Source organism: Bos taurus, chromosome 22 (assembly GCF_002263795.3).
Source record: "Bos taurus isolate L1 Dominette 01449 registration number 42190680 breed Hereford chromosome 22, ARS-UCD2.0, whole genome shotgun sequence".
Classification (NCBI taxonomy): domain Eukaryota; kingdom Metazoa; phylum Chordata; class Mammalia; order Artiodactyla; family Bovidae; genus Bos; species Bos taurus.
In genome coordinates this window covers 12,583,989-12,605,169 of record NC_037349.1, presented here as the reverse complement: position 1 = coordinate 12,605,169, position 21,181 = coordinate 12,583,989, and the positions used below count along the sequence as shown (strand labels likewise).

The 21,181-nt window shown below is 48.6% G+C and overlaps 1 protein-coding gene and 1 pseudogene across 9 annotated transcripts in view; one reads left to right on the top strand and one right to left on the bottom strand.

The window, feature by feature from the left end:
* The window catches only part of CCR8 (C-C motif chemokine receptor 8), a 144,020-nt gene that overhangs the window by 31,306 nt on the left and 91,533 nt on the right, over positions 1-21,181 (bottom strand). For 2 of the 9 annotated variants that reach the window (XM_059879473.1, XM_059879474.1), the window contains exons 3-7: positions 15,659-15,736; positions 12,633-14,927; positions 11,113-12,148; positions 3,887-4,074; positions 3,611-3,753 (exon numbers count right to left, since the gene is read on the bottom strand). The gene's annotated coding sequence lies outside the window, so the exon portion shown is untranslated. Of the gene's footprint in view, positions 1-3,610; positions 3,754-3,886; positions 4,075-11,112; positions 12,149-12,632; positions 14,928-15,658; positions 15,758-18,385; positions 19,103-21,181 lie in introns of those variants that run through there. The other 7 variants (XM_059879478.1, XM_059879477.1, XM_024982427.2 and 4 more) reach the window with 7 other exon arrangements.
* LOC107131656 (alpha-N-acetylgalactosaminide alpha-2,6-sialyltransferase 6-like) lies at positions 709-1,971 on the top strand (annotated as a pseudogene).

Sequence of the window (21,181 nt, the reverse complement as noted above, 5' to 3'; positions counted from 1 at the left end):
AAGAATCTGCCTGCCAGTGCAGGAGACACAGGTTTGAACCCTGGGTTGGAAAGATCCCCTGGAGAAGGAAGTGGCACCTCACTCCAGTATGTCTTGTCAGGAGGATCTCATGGACAGTGGAGCCTGGTGGGCTGCAGTCCACGAGGTTGCGAAGAGTCAGACACGACTGAGCACCCATATGAGCACCTGGTTAGTTGCACTTAGCTCCTGACGACAAGACTCAAGCAGGCTTTCCTCATTACCAGGCTATTCTACTCAATGTCCCCCATACACTCAGCCTCCCAGCCTCCAAAACAACCATTTCACCCCACACTCTGTCCTCATTACCAGTCAATTGCCTTGCTTCTTGGCTTCCCCTGTGGCTCAGTGGTAAAGAATTTGCCTACAATGCAGGAGACACAGGAGATGCCAGTTGGGATCTGATCCCTGGGTTGGGAAGATCCCCTGGAGGAGGGCATGGCAACCCACTCCAGTATTCTTGCCTAGAGAATCCCATGCACAGAGGAACCTGGCAGGCTACAGTCCATGAAGTCTCAAAGAGTCGGACATGACTGTGCAACTGAGCGTGCCCTGTACACCCTTATTTCACTGAAAAACCAGAATCAATCAAAACAGCTGTTTCGGCAGTGGGGCCTGGGCAGCCAGAGCAGCGCAGACCTCAACTCTGGGCTCCAGGCACCATGTGAGGGGGCTTGGGGGCTGAGGGGAGCTGGCGCCCCCCAGGGGAGGTGTGACCCCACACCCCTACCCCCTGGGCCATCTGCAGGATGCCGGCCTCTGCCCCACAGCAGTCACCAGAGAGAGATGAGTAACAACAAACAGCAGCGGTCAGCAGCGTTCCTGATCCTCTTTGCTCTCATCACCACCCTCATCCTCTGTAGCCCCAACAGTGCGAGTGAGGCCTCTCATTACAGCTCCCTGCGGGGCCAGATCCGCCAGCTGGTCAACCTCAAGAAGTAGGGCATCACTGACGGCTACATCCCCATTCTCACCCACAAGACACTGCCCTCCTGGTGCTACCAATGTGATTGTCACCAGCTCCAGCCACCTGCTAGGAACCAAACTGGGCCCTGAGGTCAAGCAGGCAGAGTGCACAATCTGCATGAACGACACCCCCACCACAGGCTACTCAGACCACCTTGTGGGTAACAAGACCACCTTCTGCGTAGGGGCCCATTCCAGTGTATTCCGTGTGCTGTGGAGACTCTAGGAGTTCATCAACCAGACCTCCGAAACCGTGTTCATCTTCTGGGGTGTTCCAAACAAGACGCAGAAGCCCCAGGACAGCCTGGTGCACGTCGTCCAGTGGGCAGGCCTGGTGTTCCCCAACATGAACGCTTACGCCATCTCTCTTGGCTGCATGAGCCAGTCTGATGACCTCTTCCAGAGTGAGACGGGCAAGGACAGGGAAGAGTCCTACTCGTGGCTGAGCACAGGCTGGTTCACCATGGCGACTGCAGTGGAGTAGTGTGACCACGTGCCCATCTATGGCATGGTGCCCCCGGACTACTGCAGCAGCCCCGCCTACAGCACATGCCTTACCACTACTACGAGCCTAAGGCGCTGGACGAGTGTGTCACCGATATTCAGAATGAGAAGGGCAACCACCACCACTTCATCAGGAAGAAGAGGGTCTTCTCTTCCTGGGCCCAGCTGTACAGAATCACCTTCTCCTACCCTCCTGGACCTAGGCCACCCTGCCTGTGGGGCTCTCATGAGGGACAAAGGAGAAGTGGGAATCCACGCAGGCCATCTCCTGGCCAATCATGGCTTCCAAGAGTGTCTTCCGACCCGTCAGACCTTGAAGAGGGTGTATCCTCCAGCCATTCAGGGCCTGGGGGAATCTCTTGGCCAAACAGGGATTTTGGCTTCTACGTGGTTAATGGGTATCAAGGGTATTTCCTGTCCATTCAGGGTCCAAGCACAGTCAATCAGAGTAATCTGAGGTTAAGGTTATGTCCTTTCCCCTGAGGCCTTGGTTCAGAGCCCCAGGGTGGACCCCAAATCACTTCCTATTGGCTGGACAGTGGGCTCCTGTCCCAGGAAGCTGCGAATTTTGTGTTGCCCCCTCACTTTCCAGGGCTAAAGAGAGGTTGTGTGGGAGTAGGAGGCCAGGCTGGGGCATTTGTGGGGTTGGGGGGTCTCCAGGGGTGAGAGACTGGTGAGACTGGTGACCGGTGTCTTGGTCCTCTCCCGACAAACGACATCTGCATCTCCCATGCTCAAGTGAAAAACAGAATCTGTTTTCTCTGCAAATGACCCTATTTCGTTCCTTTCAGGGGTGGAGTAATACTCTATGGGGGAAGTGATGGGAGGGAGGCCCCAGAGGGAGGGGCTGTATGTATACATATGGCTGATTCACTTCACTGTGCAGCAGAAGCTAACAGAGATTGTAAAGCGATTGTAGTCCAGAAAAATAAGACAAAAAGAACCATAATCCATTAGCTCCTCTCTCTGCCTCACCCTGTACATCCAATCCACTAGCACGTCTTGTTGTTTCAACCTTCAAAATATATCTGACTCCACAGCATGTCCCACTAGAGCTACAGTAACAGCTTCACCGCTGTCTCCAGTCACTCATTCCTTGAACAATCCCCACTCTGGTGACACTGTCCATTTTCTGGTCCGTCCTGCACAAGCTGTTTTCCTGGGAGAAGAGTAAGGCAGAGGTGAAGGGACACACACTGGAGCAACAGCCTGCTTCAAAACCCTACCTATGGGCTTCCCTGGTGGCTCAGTGGTAAACACTCTGCCTGCCAAGGTAGGAGACAAGGGTTCGATCCCCGATCTGGGAAGATCCGACATGCCGTGGAGCAGCTAAGCCCGAGCACTACAACTACTGAGCGTGTGCTCTAGAGCCCGGGAGCCAGAACCACTGAGCCCAGCTGCAAGTACTGAAGGCCGCGGGGTCTAGAGCCCATGCTCCGCAACAAGAGAAGCCACCACAGTGAGAAGCCCACACACCGAAACTAGAGAGTAGCCTCCGCTCACCACGGCTAGAGAATAGCCCGTGTAGCAATGAAGGCCCAGCAGGCCAAAAATCAATCAATAGATACATTTTTTAAAAAACCTATCTATGATTAGCCATGTGCCCTGGGGCAAAATTATTCAACCTCCTCTTTCCTCACCTTTCTTACTTGTAAAGTAGGAATAACAAATATGGATTTGCCCTATAGAACTCTTCTGAGGGTTAAAGGGAGTCCTCTCCCCTAACAGCTGCACTCATTTACTAAGCACCTGAGAGGGTCCAGGCTTCCTGCTCAGTCCAGTACACATTCCTGTTTTTTAAATTGGACACACACATACCTGGAGACAAGTGACCGTGGGCCAGGGGCACTCTAAGCCACAAGGTAAATGTTAAAAAAAAAAAAAATCTTGAATACAGTTGACAATGGGGAAAGACAGTCCCATGAAAAGAGACCATTTATGTAATGGTGTGGGAGGAATAACAGCAAGGACTTAATGAATACTTATTGTATCAGGCATTGTTCTAGGAGCTTTACAAATAACAATTTACTCAATTTTCTAGCAGCTCTATGAAGCAAGTCTGGTATTATGCCCATTTTATAAGTGAAGAATAAAAAGAAGTTGAGTAACATGTTGAGGTCACCTGGCTAATCCAGACAGGATTTGGAATCTGGCAGCGTGGCTGCAGCGTGGGTCCCTCTGACTTCCACCTTCCACTGTCTTGCTGTGAAACAGCTGCCAAGGGACAGGCCTTGAAAGGACACAGGTTTCACCAGAAATGAGTGACTGGAAACAGACAAGTGTAAAAGAAGAGATGGGAATGAACAATGGTAGCTTTGGGTGCCCTCAACCTGGGCTTGAATCCCAACGCAGCCACATTCCACCTGTGGAACTTGGACCCAGTACACAGGTTCCTTACCTGTAAAATGAGTTCACAGCTATATCTTCAGGCAGTTGGGTACATAAAAAGCACCCACTGCTTATTAACCATCCTTCTCCTTTAGGATCTTCTTCCTGTTATTATGAGCTTCCCTTGTGGCTCAGCTGGTGAAGAATTCGCCTGCAACGCGGGAGACCTAGGTTTGATCCCTAGGTTGGGAAGATCCTCTGGAGAAGGGAAAGGCTACTTACTCCAGTATTCTGGCCTGGAGAATTCCATGGACTGTATAGTCCATGGGGTCACAAAGAGTTGGACATGACTGAGTGACTTTCACTTCACATCTCCTGTTACTATAAAAGAGTTGAGCTCTTCTAGGTCCTAATTTACTATGATGCTATGATAAAAGGGTCAATCCACCAAGAAGACATAGCATCTGTAAATGTGTGTGTGCCAGTCAACAGAGCTGAAAACATACAAAGCAAAATCTGATAGAACGAAAGGAGAAAAAGACACATCAACAGTGATAACTGAGGGGCCTCCCTGGTGGCTCAGCAGTAAAGAATCTGCCTGCCAATGCAGGAGACACAGGTTCGATCTCCAGCTCAAAAGATCCCATATGCTTTGGAGCTAAGCCCATGTGCCATAAATCATTGAACCTGTGCTCTAGAGCCTGGGAACCACAATCACTGAGCCCACGAGCCACAGCTAAAGAAGCCCATACGCCCTAGAGCCCGTGCTCCGCAGCAAGAGAAGCCACCACGATGAGAAGCCGGCGCACCGCCACTACAGATGAGGCCTCACTCTCAGCAAGTGGATTGAACCAGCACAGCCAAAAATAATAAATAAATCTTAAAAAAAAAAACAATGATAATTGCAGACTTTAACAACCCTCCCTCAACAATAGATAAAGCAACTAGACAGAAAATCAGGATCTATAAGAGCTCAACTCCACCACCAACTAACAGAAACTCACTGACATTTATAGAACACCCAACAATAGCAGGATACACATTCTTTTTAAAAGTTCAGAGATCACATACTAACAGAGGCTATATCCTGGTGAATAAAATAAACCTCTACAAATTAAAAAGAATTTAAATCATATACAGTGTACTCTCTGACCATAATGGAACTTAACTAGAAATCGGTAAAAGAAAAATTTCCAAATACTTGGAAAGGAAACAACACACTTCTGATTAACCCATGGATCAGAGAAAGTCTCAAGAAAAATCAAATATACACAAATACACACATAGTGAATTGAGTTATTCTTAGTACCATTTATGTTAACTTATGGCTTGCAGGGAACATTGCTGTTAAATCTACTGTACTGACCACTCCACGTCAGTACACTACATACATGGTCACATACAGTATCCCATTTAATGCCCTCCAAAACCCTAAGAAAGAGAGTTTCTATTATTATTCCCATTTTGTTAATGCAGCAACAGAAGCTTACATCAGCTAAATAGCTTGTCTGAGGTCTCAGAGCCAACAAATGACAAAATCAGCTAAATTGAGGCACCAGAACTCTGTGAAAATGTCAGGTTTCAGGGAATACCTGGGAACCTGCCACAGATGACAACCCTACCTAACCAACCCCTTTATAACTAAGTCATATCTCCACACCCTTACCAAAACACTGCCCACCATCTGGTGTGAAATAGGCTTTCTCTCCAGCCCCTGATAACTGCCAGGAGGTGGGAAATTCAAAGGGAGAGAAGGACTACAAAGCCCTTTGCATGAGCAGGAGAGATGTAGAAATCTCTGAGGTCATAAATGCTAATACCTCTCTTGATATGAGTCAGAGGGTTCATTGAGAACATCAAAATAGTTTTATTTCCAGATAACATCAGAACAGAAATAAAAATAGTTATTTGACCTATGAAATATGGAAAAGTTCATATGCTTTTTTCTAGGGTGGGGTGGGAAGAGTGGTATGCAAGATATTTTAAAATTGTACTTAATTTTTATTTTTAGCTCTCTCTGTGTGTGTATGAGTGTGTGTATGCACACACACCAAGTCATGTCTGACTCTTTGAGACCCCATGGACTGTAACCTTCCAGGCTCTTCTGTCCATGGCATTTTCCAAGCCAGGATACTGGAGTGGGTTGCCATTTTCTACTCCAGGGATCTTCCTGACTCAGGGACTGAACCCGCATTTCTTGTGTCTCCTGCATTGCAAGAGGATTCTTTACCACTGCACCACCTGGGAAGCCCCTTTAGCTCTGTAATAATGCCAAAAATGTAAACAATATTCAAAATTTGTAACAAAATATAGCTGTCCATATAGCTGTCCCTTGTCCCCAACCCACATACTAGCCCCACACTCCAGAAAAAGATCACAAAAAAATACTTTTAGTTCCTTTCCCCCTCTGGTATTTCCTTCAAAATTTCTAAATAGTAGGCTTATCCTGGGGCTTCCCGGGTGGCTCAGATAGTAAAGAATCTGCCTGCTATGTGGGAGACCCAGGTTTGATCCCTGGGTCAGGATGATCCCGTGGAGAAGGAACCGGCAACCCACTCCAGTATTCTTGACTGGAAAATCCCATGGACAGAGGAAACTGGTGGGCTACAGTCCATGGGGTCACAAAGGCTTATCCTACAATTTCTCAATTTATAACTTTTATTTTCTGTTGATCTGCTGTTGAGAAGGTTGAGGATTTGGTCCTCTTCCTCTCCTGACTCCTTTAACCTCACGTAACATTTCAGAAAGATGGCTCCTAGGTCCTCATAGGTGACAATGCACTGTATGTAGTACACTTCTAAGTCCAAGGGTTTTTTTTCATCCCATTGAAAATTTCCTCTTAACTGCCACTTACTGCATAATACCTCATCATACAGAAGTCTATAATTTTTTTTCAACTGCTTCCTTATTTTGGAATTTGGGTTGATTTCAACTTTTTTCTACTGTAAATAGTGTTTAAAAAAACCACTTGAACATGCATTTTAAAAACACGTTTAAACATCTCCTAAGGATTCTTAGACGATCAATTAATAAATCAAAATATATGTTGTCAACTGTGAGGGGGAAATGGCCACAGAAAATACACTGGATGGCGTAAGAGCAAACACAATAAAAACAGAGAGTTAATCCTCCTTGTCGCAAAGAAGGGAAAAAACTTTTCCCCCCTCTCCCTTTTTGTTTCAGAATTTCTCTGTCCTACTCAAATGTGCATAAATCTTTATAATGACCTCATAAGTGAGGATCATTTCCTGAGGACCTGGGAGCCGTCTTTCTAAAGAGCAAACTGTATCCCAGTTTGCATGGAAGGATAAGAGCCTAACTCGTGGCCCCTTGTCTGTACTATGAGAAGCTTGTTTCTCCTCTGATTAAGGCCAACATAAGAGGTCTCCCCAAGTACGTGGGTAAATGTGGAGCCAACTACGTGTGACAAAAGATGCCGCTGAGTCCTCTTACCTGGGGAGCATTGTTTACCTCAAGAATGTGTATGTAAGGGGCTGTATCTGCTTGGCTAAATAAGGGGGTCCGATTACATTCCATCTTTGCCATCTCTGAGCAGACTACCTGCAATGTGATTGCATTCTGATTTAATATAGTATATATATAGCATAAATGCACATTCTGGTTTAATATAGTGTATATATTCAATAATAAAAAGTGTTTTCTTCCTCTGCTGCCTTTGTGGAGAGGTTTCTGGGCTGGGAGAAGTTTTGCTTTTTTAAACAATATTCTTTCTGTAACCAAGCAGGACCCTATGGGGCCTTTCCAGGACAGACCCCTCCCCCCAAGTCCTCTGCTATAGTTACCCTCTCAAGTACCTAGATAACAGTATCTGCTGCAAATTTCCTGAGTTGTTTTACAGATGCTTAAACCTCCACCAAATGGAAAAAGTTAACTGCTTGATGACCATGAACATGTAGCCCCCAGACTTTCTGGAGCCTGAGGATTGATAATGTTAGCCCCTGTGACCCTGCCCTGTTACCTCACCATCAGCCAATCAGAAAATTGTGCAAGAGCTGAACACATGCACTTCAATTCCCTTCCCTCATCTGGCCTCCCATAAAAACGCCCTCCCTGAAACCCATCATGGAGTTCAGTGGTGTTTTTTGAGCATTAGCTTACCCAGACTCCTTGTCTGGCAGCTTAAAATAAACTCTGCAGTTTCCTTCACCACAACTCAGTGTCAGTAGATGGGCAAGCAGACCCAAGTTTGGTTCCGTAAGATCTCAACAATGGCACTCTGCCATAATGATATTAACATTTGCCATCCCTGGATGGAGTGGAATCCCACCTGTTAGTAAGGTGTCAACTCATCACTACATTAGTTTTTCATACCAGAGAGTGAAAGTTTGTGTGTGCGCCTAGCCTTGGAAACCTCAGGCCTAGCACTGCGTCCTGTTGCTCTTCAGACCCTATTTCAGAGGATGACTTTTTTGTCCTTTTCAATCACTTGCTCATGGCTCCTAAACATTCTACAGATGGCACTGGACATCTTACCCACGTCCTGTGCTGTCCTCTCCCCACTGAGAACCAGCTACCATCACATATTTACATTGAGGCTATTTTCACCTTCTCCTGTCCTTGAACTCCTTTCAACCACAGACTGTGACAAGCTTCCAAGATGCACCGTCCTCTGCTCCTGACAAGACCCTGTGAGTAAAGAGCCTACTGAGAATCTGCTAGCAAGAAGACGATCGAACGTGACGTAATTCACAGAAATGATACGCCATCACCTTTATCGTGTCCGCGTTCCATGGTTAGAATCGAGTTGCAGGTCCTGCCCAGTTCAAGAGGAGGGGATCTTTGGCCCATCCTTGAGTTTACCCATCACAGTTTTCTGAGATTTTGGTTAGACACAGACTCATACCTCCTCATCCTGTGATCCCTGCCTCCTAACCTTCCTTAATTTTTTCTACCCTTTTGTCTTGCAGTGCATTCTGGTAGTATCTTCAGAGCTTTCTTAAAGTGCACAAATTCTTCTTCTCCTGCTGCTGCTGCTGCTGCTGCTAAATCGCTTCAGTTGTGTCCGACTCTGTGTGACCCCATAGACGGCAGCCCACTAGGCTCCTCTGTCCCTGGGATTCTCCAGGCAAGAACACTGGAGCTGGTTGCCGGAGTTTAACCTTAATTCATCTGTGCATTTTGCACTTTTAGTCATCTTGTATTTCTTATTTCCAGAATATCTACTGTTTTTTTATATCACACAAACTAATTTCCACAGCCTTGTTATTTCATCATATTCCACTATTTTTATTTCTTGAAATACATTAATATATTAGTTTTAATCTTTATTTACAATTTCTGTATCCAAAGTCCTCATGGGTTTGGTCTCGACCGTTTGATGTTTTTGGTTAATTCTGATCATTGCTGGCTCAGTTCCCTGTATGTTTTGATTTTCCATTTGTTTGGATTTTGGACTGGGAACTCATATTACTTGGAATTTTACCTAAAATTCTACCTTTTCCACCCTGCTCTGCCTATTTGGATCTATTTTCACCACATCAGGTACGTAGCCCTCTGTATCCCTTCCTGTGACGTTGCCTCAGCTTGACTAGGGTTCTCCGAGCAAGATCCCTAATCTCCTGTACCCGACTCTCTGCTTCCAGTTCTGGAAACCTCTCCTTCCCTTGGTCCTTTTAAGCCTAAAAGCGGTAGCAGTTCATTTTGCCATTATGCTGTGGGGAAGAGGTTGCTGTGTTAGTCCCTGTGGAGATGCTATTTGCCTGTATCTTTGTAAATAACCCCACCTTTTAAAAATTTTTTTTGCCTGCACCAGATCTTCGTTGGGGCACACAGGACCTTTAGTTGAGGCACATGGGACCTAGTTCTCTGACCAGGAATCCAAGCCGGGCCTCTTGTGTTGGGAGTGTGGAGTCTTAGCCACAGGACCACCCAGGAAGTCCCTAAATAGCCCTTTATAAATCAACTACCTGATTCGATAGAGATTCCATCCTTGACCCAGCTTATGTGCCTTCCCAGACTGCGCAGCCCTGCTGGCCTTCCGAACACTGACTGCTTCCCAGCTGGAGTGTCCCAGTGTGTGAGCATCCCCAGGGATTAGGTGATGGCTGTGAGGCAGCCTCTGTCATGCCCACTGCACCCGCAGAGGCGACAGCTGTGCTTCTAGGTCTGACCTGCCTGTACCCACGGAGCCTCTGGCTGTCCCAGTGGCTGCCCAGAGAGCCCAGGTTACATAACCCAGAAATGCAGGGACGTGAACGCCCCAGGGGCGAAACGTGGACTAGAGAGACTCAAGAGAAAGAGAGGAGTAAACTGCTTGCCCTTTGCTCCTGCAGGTGACTGCTCTAAGAGGCAGTGGCTCCCCGAGTCTCTGGGAGAGGTCCCACATGACCTGGTGACCAGAGCACTCTCTCATGAAGCTGTGGCCAGCTCAGGAATAAACCTCTGTGTACTGTTCTTCCTCTCCCAGCCTCACTCCCCTTTTCCCTTCACTTTGTTCCCTTGACTCACACATCCCAGTATGGCAATTACTACACAGGCTTTATGCGCCAGCCCCTGCTTTCTAGGGACGGAGCTAAGACAGGCACTGAGGGGGCTGTCCTTTGAGGAATCTGGCTCTGTGTGGGCCTCAGACAGACTCCCTCCTTCCCAGCCCAGCCTTTCTCTCCTTGTCTCCTCGCTGCAGGGCCACAGCACATGAAGACCAGGCTCCCGACCTGAGGGACCCCAGGGTGCCCAGAGTGATGCAGGCTCCGGTTTTCCTCACTTTTCTGAATTTGCATCCCAGGCCCTGAGATCTTTCTGTGCTTTTCTGCCGCATCAGTCATTTATTTTAAAAGGTGTTTTAAAATAATCACCCAGTTTCTTAGGTAGTCTGAACCAGAAGGGCGCCCCTAGACTTTCTCATTGACTATATTACCTGGAAACCCTCTTTCTATTTTGTATTTTTTCTCTACCTTTCTCTTTCTTTTCCTCAGCCCACTGTCCTTCATCTCTTCCAGGATTTGATGTAGGCATAGTCTCTGGAAGGCAGAGACTCCAGACTGAATCTTTGGGATTCAAAGTTCTGCACCCCTGTCCTACCCCCAGCTTCAGCTCAGGGCTCCATAAATCTGCTGGAACAGGCGAAAAGCAGGCAAGCACACTCCGTGTACAGCCTGGAGAGGCCCCAGGGAGGATGTGGACTCGCTGTTTCATCATGCTGAGTGGGAAACGGTCACACACGTGTGGGCTCAGCCCTCCAGCCACCCCTGCTTCTCATACACAGAGGCAGGGCTGAAAGAATGACTCAAAAGCATTTGGAAAATAGCTGTCCATGGCCCCCAACGGTCAACTTACGTATGGCTCTGACTCACTGAGCAGGGAGCACGCAGTGGGTGCCCTTTGGTCACAGCGAGGTCCCAGATGACATCATCCGTGAGATGTAGCATCAGCCCGTGCAACCCCAGACGTGTTGTTCAGAATCAGCCACCCGGCAAATGAAGGGTCAGTGGAAAAGCAGCTGCCAATAGCCACAGAGAAGAATGGGCAGTTTCACAAACGCTGTGTGTGCTGCTGCCCACCTTTCTGAAGGTCTGCCTGACTGTTCCCCCAGCCCGGGTGCTACCTGAGCAGAAACCCTTCTGAGCCCTGGTCACCCGCAGTGTGGTGTCTCCAAAGACCACCCTGGCAATGGGGGGCCCAGGTGCACAGCTGAATTCGAGGAGCCCTTGAAGTGAACCAGGCAGCTTTTCCATGGTGGCCTCCAGGGAAAAATCCATTCAGTTACAGGATTGAGACCTGGCCCCCTTGTCCAGAGGCTTCGCCCCTTGCCCTGAATGTGGGTGACCTCTGGATGTTCCCCAGGGCCCTGGAGACTGGCCTGGCAGGCCTCATGACCTCATCCTTCTCCTCCCCACCTTTTAACTTCTGTGTCTCTCCTCTCTCATCCAAGCTCCGCTCCCCTCCCCCCCTGCCCTGCCCATGTCTTCAGCAGATTCCTTGTTCACTCTTATGCTTTACCATTTTCCTTGTTTTTGGTAAACTTGGTGAGTCAATGTCACGGTCGTTTCTGTGTGTTTTGGGGTGAGGCAGAAGCCTAGCTAAGCAGGCCTTGAGGTGTGCATCCATCAGGGTAAAAGAGGCACATGGCTCAGGTCTGCCTGCAAAAGGCTTCTGAGTGTGGGGAGCAGGGGGGTGCTCAGTGAATACATTACCTGTTCTCCTGCATGCTCCCTCAGACCATCCTTTTCAGTCTTTCAAGCCAAGCGTTTTCACCTGATGCCGGGCTTTCTCTCCTTCTCGCTCCCGCCCAGCACACTTACTTTCTGCCAGCCTGTCTGTCTGTGTATCTGTCTCCGCACCCATCTCCACTCTCCCCACTGGCTCCTTCTCCCTGAGAAGAGGGGGAGGCGAGTGGGGACTCAGAACAGGGTGCAGCCCCCGGGGCTCGGCCTGGAGAGGAGGGACGGTGACATCTGCTGGGTGACTGCTGAATCCGCCTGGCCCTGCCGGGTTTCTGGACCTTTCCGGGCAGAACTGCTTCCGCTGATACTCTTCCATCTGGGGGGAAGGAGCCCCGAGGTGGAGTTCCCTGCACCCAGTGCCTGCGCCCACCAGCCATCTGGCCCCTTTCATCATTTCCCCTTCACCCTGTGGGGGGTCCCCAAGACCAGCACAAATACTCTGAGATTTTTAGGGCTTGGATACTGTTTCCGAGAAGCCTGGGATCTCCCAAAGAAGAGGATTGAGCTGGGCTTGACTGGGTGACCACAGCCCCTCTGAGACACACCCTGGAAGAGGGGGCCAGCCCTCGGTGAGGAGGAAGGCCCCAGGTGTGGGGCTCTCCAGGCCCAGCCTCTGCCCGCTGAAGCACTCACCATCTGGGGGCTGTGGGCGGTGGCGGCCCTTCCAAGCGGGCCTCATGACTGTGGCGCCCTCTGGCGGTGGCTGCCGCAGGAAGTAACGGTGCAGCTGTCCGCACAGGTCAGGACGCAAGGTTCCTGTAAACCTCCAACCAGACAAATGTTACTCTCTGTTCTGCAACTTTTTACCTCTATAGGAATGGCAAAGTGTTATGTCTTTAAGGTCAGAACCTTGAGAATGGCTCTCTGGCGTGTTTCAGGCTATAGGCAGCATTCCTAACTGGAAGCAAAAGCAAGAGAATACAAAGGTTAGGCCAAACAGACCTGATACGGAGCCAGATTTGTTCTTCCCTGTTACAAGGGGACCACGTTGGCACCAGGACACAGCAGTAGGTAAGCACAGTCCCCGCCCTCATGATGCCTCTCTTTAATGAGGAGACAGACCTCAAACACGCTCTAAAGGGTGCCGGTAAAGCGGGACCAGCCCTCTGAAGACAAAATCAAGGACTGAATTGACAGGGCGGGGCATCTAGAACAGCTGAGAGGGCTGGGGAGACCTCTTTGTGGGACCCACTTGCCATCTAAAGAGATAGCCACGGAAGGAGAGGAGGGGAGCAAGGAGTGGGGAGAGAGGAGGCGGGGAGGAATGGAAGGAAAGGGCCAAGACCGGAAAAAGCTTGGAGCCTGAGGAACTGAAGTGAATTCATGGCTGCTGAAGTGTAGCGTAGCAGGAGGTTAAACCAAGGGATCCTGGCCAAAGTAAGAAGTGTGGTTCACATAGAAAATGGGCCACTTTTCTGTTTCCCTGTCACCAGGCTGCAGAAACTCTTCCGTGTGCCCATTCGGCAGAGAGACAAAGCTGTGAGGTCACCTCTCCCTCCCTCCAACTCCACCACTGGCCAACTCCAAAACCTCGCAGAGAGTCGGACGAGCAGGCCACACTGTGGGACAGCTCCGAGGGGTGTCTGGCTTCCACTGTATGTCGAGAGGAACCAAAAGCTTTAGATCAGTGCCTTCCAGTAGTGTCCAACAGCAATAGCCACCTACATAATTTCCACTAGGATTTTAAAAGTAAGGAGAAACAAGTAAAATTACTGCTATTAAAACATTTTATTAAACCCATACCTCTAAAATATTATCATTTGAACACGCAATTAATATAAAAATTATGAATGAGATAGGGAACATTCTTTTTTTTTTCATGCTAAGTATTCAGAAGCCTGGTAAATATTTCATACTTACATCCCAGTGCAATTAGGATGAGCCACATCTCCAGTGGTCCATAGGCACATGTGGCCCCATGACCACTGCCCTGGACAGTGCAGCTCCAGACACTGCAATTTTGAAACCACGACTCCCAGGAGAGACTGACCCACCGGCACAGGCTTCTGCCACCTGCCAGAGAAGCTTTAGAAGAATTCTCAGGACATGCAGTCAGGGTAAGTTGTGAGCTTGGCCTGGAGTGCAGCCTTGACCTTCACCTCTGGCAATGCACCCATCAACCACCCATCCCCAGGACCTTGAATCTGCCCTCATTCATCTTGCTGACACTTTTTTCTCCCCAAAGAACTGAATGTGACTCGTCTTTTCTTAAGTTTCCAAGTGTATTGTCACCTGCAGATGCTGAAAGAGGACATCAGAGCCAATGTGGTGCAGTAGAAAGAACACTGCACAGGGCGTCAGAGAAGAGAGAATCCCGTTCCTGCTCATCTTTCACCAGACCTGCGGCCCAGAGAGCCACGAGTCGGTGCAGGGCACTAAGCAAGCGCTCGGAGTCCAAAGTCAGACTGCAGCTCTGGGTCCTGAGCTGTGCCCTTTTCCGGGCCTTTGCATCCTCCTCTGTAAAATGGGGGAGTAGGCAATGGCACCCCACTCCAGTACTCTTGCCTGGAAAATCCCATGGACGGAGGAGCCTGGTGGGCTGTAGTCCATGGGGTCTCGAAGAGTCGGACATGACTGAGCGACTTCACTTTCACTTTTCACTTTCATGCATTGGAGAAGGAAATGGCAACCCACTCCAGTGTTCTTTCCTGGAGAATCCCAGGGATGGGGGAGCCTGGTGGGCTGCCGTCTATGGGGTCACACAGAGTTGGACACGACTAAAGTGACTTAGCAGCAGCAGCAGCTGAAAAATGGGAACAGAACCTGCTCTTTGCAGACAAGGTAACCACCACAAAGCACTCAGCACAGGGTGCACATTAATAATGAGGATGATGATGATGATGTCTCACCTGTTATGATCTCTGCACCTCTGCTTCCTTGGTTGGAAAGTGGAGATAAGCATGTCTCATGAACCTGCTTTCTGGGGTTCTGTGAGGCCAAGAGACAGTGTGAAAGCACTTTATGAAAATAGGAAGCTCTTTATCAAGTCCAAAAATGACTCCTCAGTTTCACAGCCTAGCTGGTGATCTGACTGTAAACAGCCCTTACAAATTCATAATCGGGAAGGGGAGTCTGTGCTGTACCCGCAGCTCCATGACTGGACAAGGCAAGGCCTAAATGCCCAGCTTCAACACTCTTTTCCTGGGTAAACTCTGACTTCAGCTGTGTTATCATCTGTATGATGGCTGAGTACACACAGCTCTCAGGTCAATGGGCTGAGTATCAAATGAGCCCCTGACTATGATGTGCCTGGCAGAGGGCCTGCCTGACTCAGAGCCCCAGAGGAGACCTTGAGGCCCACACATGCCTCAGCCAGGCGGGGGCCAGCCGTTCATGTGACAACCACAAAGTGGAGCCCCAAGGCTTTCATTTAGGAAATGATTCACCAACCTCCCCAGGAGGCGTTAGTGGTAAAGAATCTGCTTGCCAATGCAGGAGACCCAGGTTCGACCCCTGGATCCGGAAGATCCCTAAGAGTAGGAAATGGCATCTCATTCCTGTATTCTTGCCTGGAAAATTTCAAGGAGCATAGGAGCCTGGAGGGCTACAGTCCATGGGGCTGCAAAGAGTTGGACATGACTGAGCCATCGAGCACACAATTCACCAACCTGCTCCTCCCCCACCATCAACAACCCCTCCATTTTCCATTCCCCCCTCACCTGCTGTTCTCTCAAGGCCAGGAGGAAAGCCCTTTAGGAAGGAGTGATGGTTCTCCACTTCACTTTGGGTTTGGTAATCTGCAGAGAAACAGTCAAGAACTGCATGTATGTAAATTTCTGACCTGGTGTGGACTTCCTTTCTACTACCCCTCAACCTACCAGCTGAATGCCTGGTTACTCTAACCTCTGTGGATTTCAGTTCCTGACCTGAAAGGGAATTCCTGTGGGAGAGCTTTGTAAACCATGGACTGAACTTCACATGCAGTCATGGCCATTCTTCTCATTGTCCCCATTCTGTGGGCTCCACTGTATTGGATTCCCTAATACAAGAGGGGAAGCTCCCCTGTTGGCTGCCTGACTGTTAAGTTCTCACCTGAACATCAAAGCTGCTCAGACAGGGTCACTCCCCAATAACAAAAAGACTAGCCCCACCCTCGCACATACACCTCTGGACCAATGTTGGTGATTGTTGCCCCGTTACCAGGGACAACTCTAGCCCGTTTCCATACTCTCACGTACCAGGTAAAATGTATTAGATTCCAAATCACCGAATTCCCCTGCTTCTTGGCAGCAGCCAATCCAGAACTGACTCTGCCTCCTGGATCCCTGTACGGACTCAACCAGCCCAGGCCCAGATCCTAAGTCCCTCCCAACCCGCTGTCACTCAAGAATCCTTATCAAGGGAGCAGCTGGGATGGAACAGGATCACAGGCAGTGAAGAGAGGATTGCCACTTTTAAGGGGATAGGCAGTAGTGTTCAAAGTCCCAGAGACCCCAAGAGAAGATGGTACATTGAGCGGCCCCCCAGTATGTGAGGCCCATCACCCACCCTCTTGACTCTATACAACTTGGTCCTTCTGGCCTGTCCTCCCAGGGGAAAGCTTCCACCAGAGCCTCTTAGAAAGAGAATGTTCCTTCTTCCATGAGTCCCCTGAATGCAGATTTTTTATTACCCTGTCTGGGACCTTCTTGCCTTGAATAGTCATTCTTCATTTCCTGAGGGCCCACAATGTTCCAAGCACCATATGACATGCTTTAGATATGTCATTGCTTATCCTCACACTATCTTTGACTAATGGGTAATTAGCATAATTTTTCACAATAAGGAAACTCAGGCTCAGAGAAATAACTTTACCAAGGTCAGACAGCTTGAGTGGCAGGGTCAGGATCTGAACTAGGACAGTGTGACTCCCAGTCACTGTGGGTCTGCAAGCTTTTTACCTGTAACTTAAAGGCTTGCCAGTTTCACCTGTACCTACCACTCCCTCCCAAGAACGCAGCTACTGCAGATTTCTTTGGTTATCAAAGCCATGCTCTTTGAGTCAAACTGAGGGGTATCCCACAGCCAGAGGTTGCCTGATGGGCTGGGCTATGTGTGCTGACTGGCTGTCCAGCTTGAAGCTCTGGGCCTCGGGGAGTGCTGGGGAGAAGTGGAGACACCAGGAGGGGGAAGAGAGCCCTAGGTGGACAGAGGCAAGACAGACCACTCCCCTGTCCTCCGGAAAATGACTGATCACTCAGTGTTCCCAGAGCGGTCTCTTTTTGCAACCTTTAAGTGTGGAAGGCAAACTCAGATCAAGACCATGGAGAGATCGGGTAGAGACCCTGCCCTGTTCACGTTTATGTTACAAATAGCCAGCCCTGTGCACAGGGTATGGCATGCAGGATGTGCTTAATAAATAACTGAGGCACTCTCTGGTGGTCCAGTGGTTAAGAATGTGCCTGCCAAAGCAGAGGACCCAGGTTTGATCCCTGGTCCAGGAAGATCCCACGTGCTGCGGAACAGCTAAGCCCGTGCACCACAGCTCCTGAAGCCTCTGAGCCCTAGAGCCTGTGCTCCAAAACTAGAGAGCAGCCTGAGTCCAGCAACAAAAACCCAACACTGTGCAAAAAAAAAAAAAAAATTTAATTAATAAATAAATAAATACCTAATAAATCAGTGCTCAAACAAATGAGTCAGGCTGGTACAAAAACTTTACACAGGTACAAACACTACAATAGCGGTGGTTACCAAACACTGGTTAAGAGTTAGCCTGCAAAAGAAAACTCATTTTGGAATAAAGGGACACTTGTGCTTCAATTTGCAAATAAGCCTGTAGAACTTCTGCCTGATTCTGTTGAGGTTTAGAAATGTTTCAACCCAAAGGAGACTCCTGGAGAATGACAGACACGTTTTCTTTTTGCTTAAAATTTTTTTCCCAATATTTATTTCCAGCTTTATTGGATATAACTGACATATAATATTACATAAGTTTAAGTGTTAATGTGTAAGTTACTCTTACTATGTGATGATTTGATACATGTATAGACTGTAAAATATTTACCACAATAAGGTTAGTTAAAGCTTCCTTTACCCAGTTCCTGAGCCTAAGTTTCTACTACTCCCCACATGAAAGTGAAAAAAAAGTGGAAGTGTTAGTTGTTCAGTCATGTTCAACTCTTTGTGACCCCATAGACTGTAGCCTCTGTCCATGGGATTCTCCAGGCATGAATACTGGAGTGGGCTGCCATTCCCTTCTCCAGGGGATCTTCCCAACCCAGGGATAGACCCCAGTCTCTGGCATTGCAGGCAGATTCTTTACCATCTGGGTCACCAGGGAAGCCCGCTCCCCACATGAAAGGCCAATAAATTGAGAGACGAGGTGTGAAGACAAGGAATAACAGCTTCATTTGGAAAGCCAGCAGACCAAGAAGATGGGTGACCAGTGTCCCAAAGAGCCTTCTTACCTGAGTGAGAACTCAAGAGTCCTTTTATACTAAAAGCAGATGGAGTGTGGCTGGTTATTGCAGACTTCTTGGTGCTGGCCAGACCCTGGGAGGCATGTGATAATCCTTTGTTCTTACAGCTGGCCAGGAAGGTCTTGTAACAATGTACCTCCAGGACAACGGTTATTCTCTGTCCTGCGTCTTTTTATCTCTATATGAATGGGAAAGTGTTTCACCTTTAAAGGTCAAGCCTGAAAGGCAGAGCTTTGAGAAAGGGCTATTATGTATATTTCTGGCTGTAGGCATGGATCTTTTACAAGGTGCAGAGCCAGCAGAACTAAGCACAGCAAACAGAGCACAGCGCGAGAGCTAGAGGACTAGGTCCAATATGGCGCCAGACGTGTTCTCTGTTCCAGCTCACCTCCATCAGCGCCCATCCCACGATCCTGTAGGAGAAGGGGTGACGGCCATTCTGGCTACCTCCTACCAAACAGGTGTGAAGATGGGGTGGTCGTGTCATGCAAATGGCCAACTTGGGGCTGGAAGTATTCCTGAGTCCCAGGCTGGGCATGAACAGTTTGAATCGTGGGGATGTGGATACCCTTTTCATGGCCCGGTCACAACACTTAGACAAGCACTTGAACATACACATAAACTTGGAATAAGGCTGCCCATGATGCTCTGCCTATGACCTTTATATCTTCAAAAAAAGAGGGTTATTTTCCCCCTTTGGCCACCCTTGAGATAGCTTTATTAAAGCATTTCCTTTCCAACAAGTGGCTGTCACCAGTGTAGTGAAACCAAAGAGAAGAGCAAGAGTCATCATCAATTATCTGGTAAGAGGCTTGACTCCAAACAGCAACTTAATATTGCCTGACACCTCACAAGGCCAAGTCTGCTTTTCTTCATGCCGTCAAATCTCTGGAGGAGTGAGTTCTACTCAGGTGTGGGGAATCCATGGTCTTGTCCTGGCTGATTTATCAGAGGAGTAAGTGTTCTGCAGTACCTTGTATCGTCCTGTCCACTTAGCAGCAAGTCGATGCCCAGGCCCTTGTTCTCTCCAGGTTTCAAGGAGGACTCGATCCCCAGGCTGGAGGGGGTGCTGTACCATCTTAGTTGGGTAGGTGGATGTATTGGAAGCAAACTCACGAACAGAAGTTCATACAGTACCCAAATCTTAACATAGTTGGTGACTGCTAGGTCCTTTAAGACCTCTACAGATTCTCCTGCCCAGGCAGACACCTGGAACAGTCTACCACACAGTATTCCTGAGGGCTTACTTCTGGGAGCCACTCTAATCCATCGCAGGGCAACTGGCAAGGCCTTACTCCAAGTTAGTCTCCTGACTTATTTCAGCAGCGGTCACTTTCAGTATGTGATTCATTTTCTCAATTTTTCCTGTTGATTGTAGTCTTCAGGATGAATATAGTTGCCAACAATATGCAATGGTTTTAGATACCTGGTGGGTTATACTGGAGACAGAAGCAGGCTCATCGTCACTTTGAAGGGTGTAGACAATCCAACTTGGAGAAAGAGTTCCTTAAGGAGGGTTTTAACTACTTCATAGTTTTTCTCTGTCTGGGTGGAATATGCTTCCACGCATTCTGAAAAGGTGTCCATAGGGAATTCCCTAGTGGTACAGTGGTTAGGACTCCATGCTTCTACTGTTGGGGACATGGGTTCAATCCCTAGTCAAGGAACTAATATCCTGCCTGCTGTGTGTGGTGCGGCCAAAAATCAGAAAAGAAAAAGTGTCCACAAACACGAGCAAGTATCTGAAGTTTCCTGCAGCTTGAGGCTTTTGAGTGAAGTCCATCTGCCAGTCCTCAGTGGGACTGGCTCCTCTGTATTGCGTTCCCACCTGGGGGTGTCTAGCAGCAGTCTGTGGATTATTTTTGGCACACATTTCAGCCTGGCCAAAGGCAGGGAAAGGTGGCCTGAGACTGAGGCCAGGGAGAGACTGAGAAAGGAAACGGGGCAACGGACTTCCTCAAACACCAGGTGGCCACACCCGGCCTGTGGCACTGCAGTCCCACCACAGCTGGTTCTGGATGGGGAGAAGGCGAGGTGGAAGCTGACGGAGTAAACCCACCCTGCGGAGACCACAGGAGACCCAGGGGTGTGCTGGGTGCAGGCTGTGAGAACAGTGGCAGCCAGGGAAGGCCTTGGCGGGCGGATCGTGTCACTGACCACTCAATGAACATGTGTGCTGAAGGCCCACTGGAGGCAGAACCTGGTCAGATCCTGGGATAAAGACAGACCAGAGGGAGGCTTGGCCTTAAACATGACTTAGGCAAGTAAGGAAGTAGCGGGAAGGCAGTGCAGCCGAGGTGACTGAGATTAAGTCAGAGAAGCAGCTGGCCAGGGCGGGGAGCAGCAGCATGGCCTGGACATCAGGGCCTGGCCAGGTACCACATCCCGCAAGAGCAGCCTGGGCCATTGCCCTTCAGATACAGAGCTTGGGCTTGACTGCAGGGCACAGGGAACCACCAAGTGCCCTGAGGGAGGTGAGGGGAACCGTAATTATTAAGTATCCACCAGGAGCCAGGCACTCAGTAGGTGCTTTCTGTATCAATGCCTCTCAGATTCATTGTGTTTATATCAAACTCCTAAAAATTTCATTAAAATACAGTCTCTATGTTTCATATCTTATAATAACCTATAATGGAAAAAAATCTGAAAAAGAATATATATGTATGGATGGATGTATGCGTAACTGAATCACTTTGCTGTATACCTGAAACGCTGTAAGTCAAAAACACTTTGATAGAAAAAAATTTTTTTTAATAAAACAATGTAAGCATACCTTAGAAATAT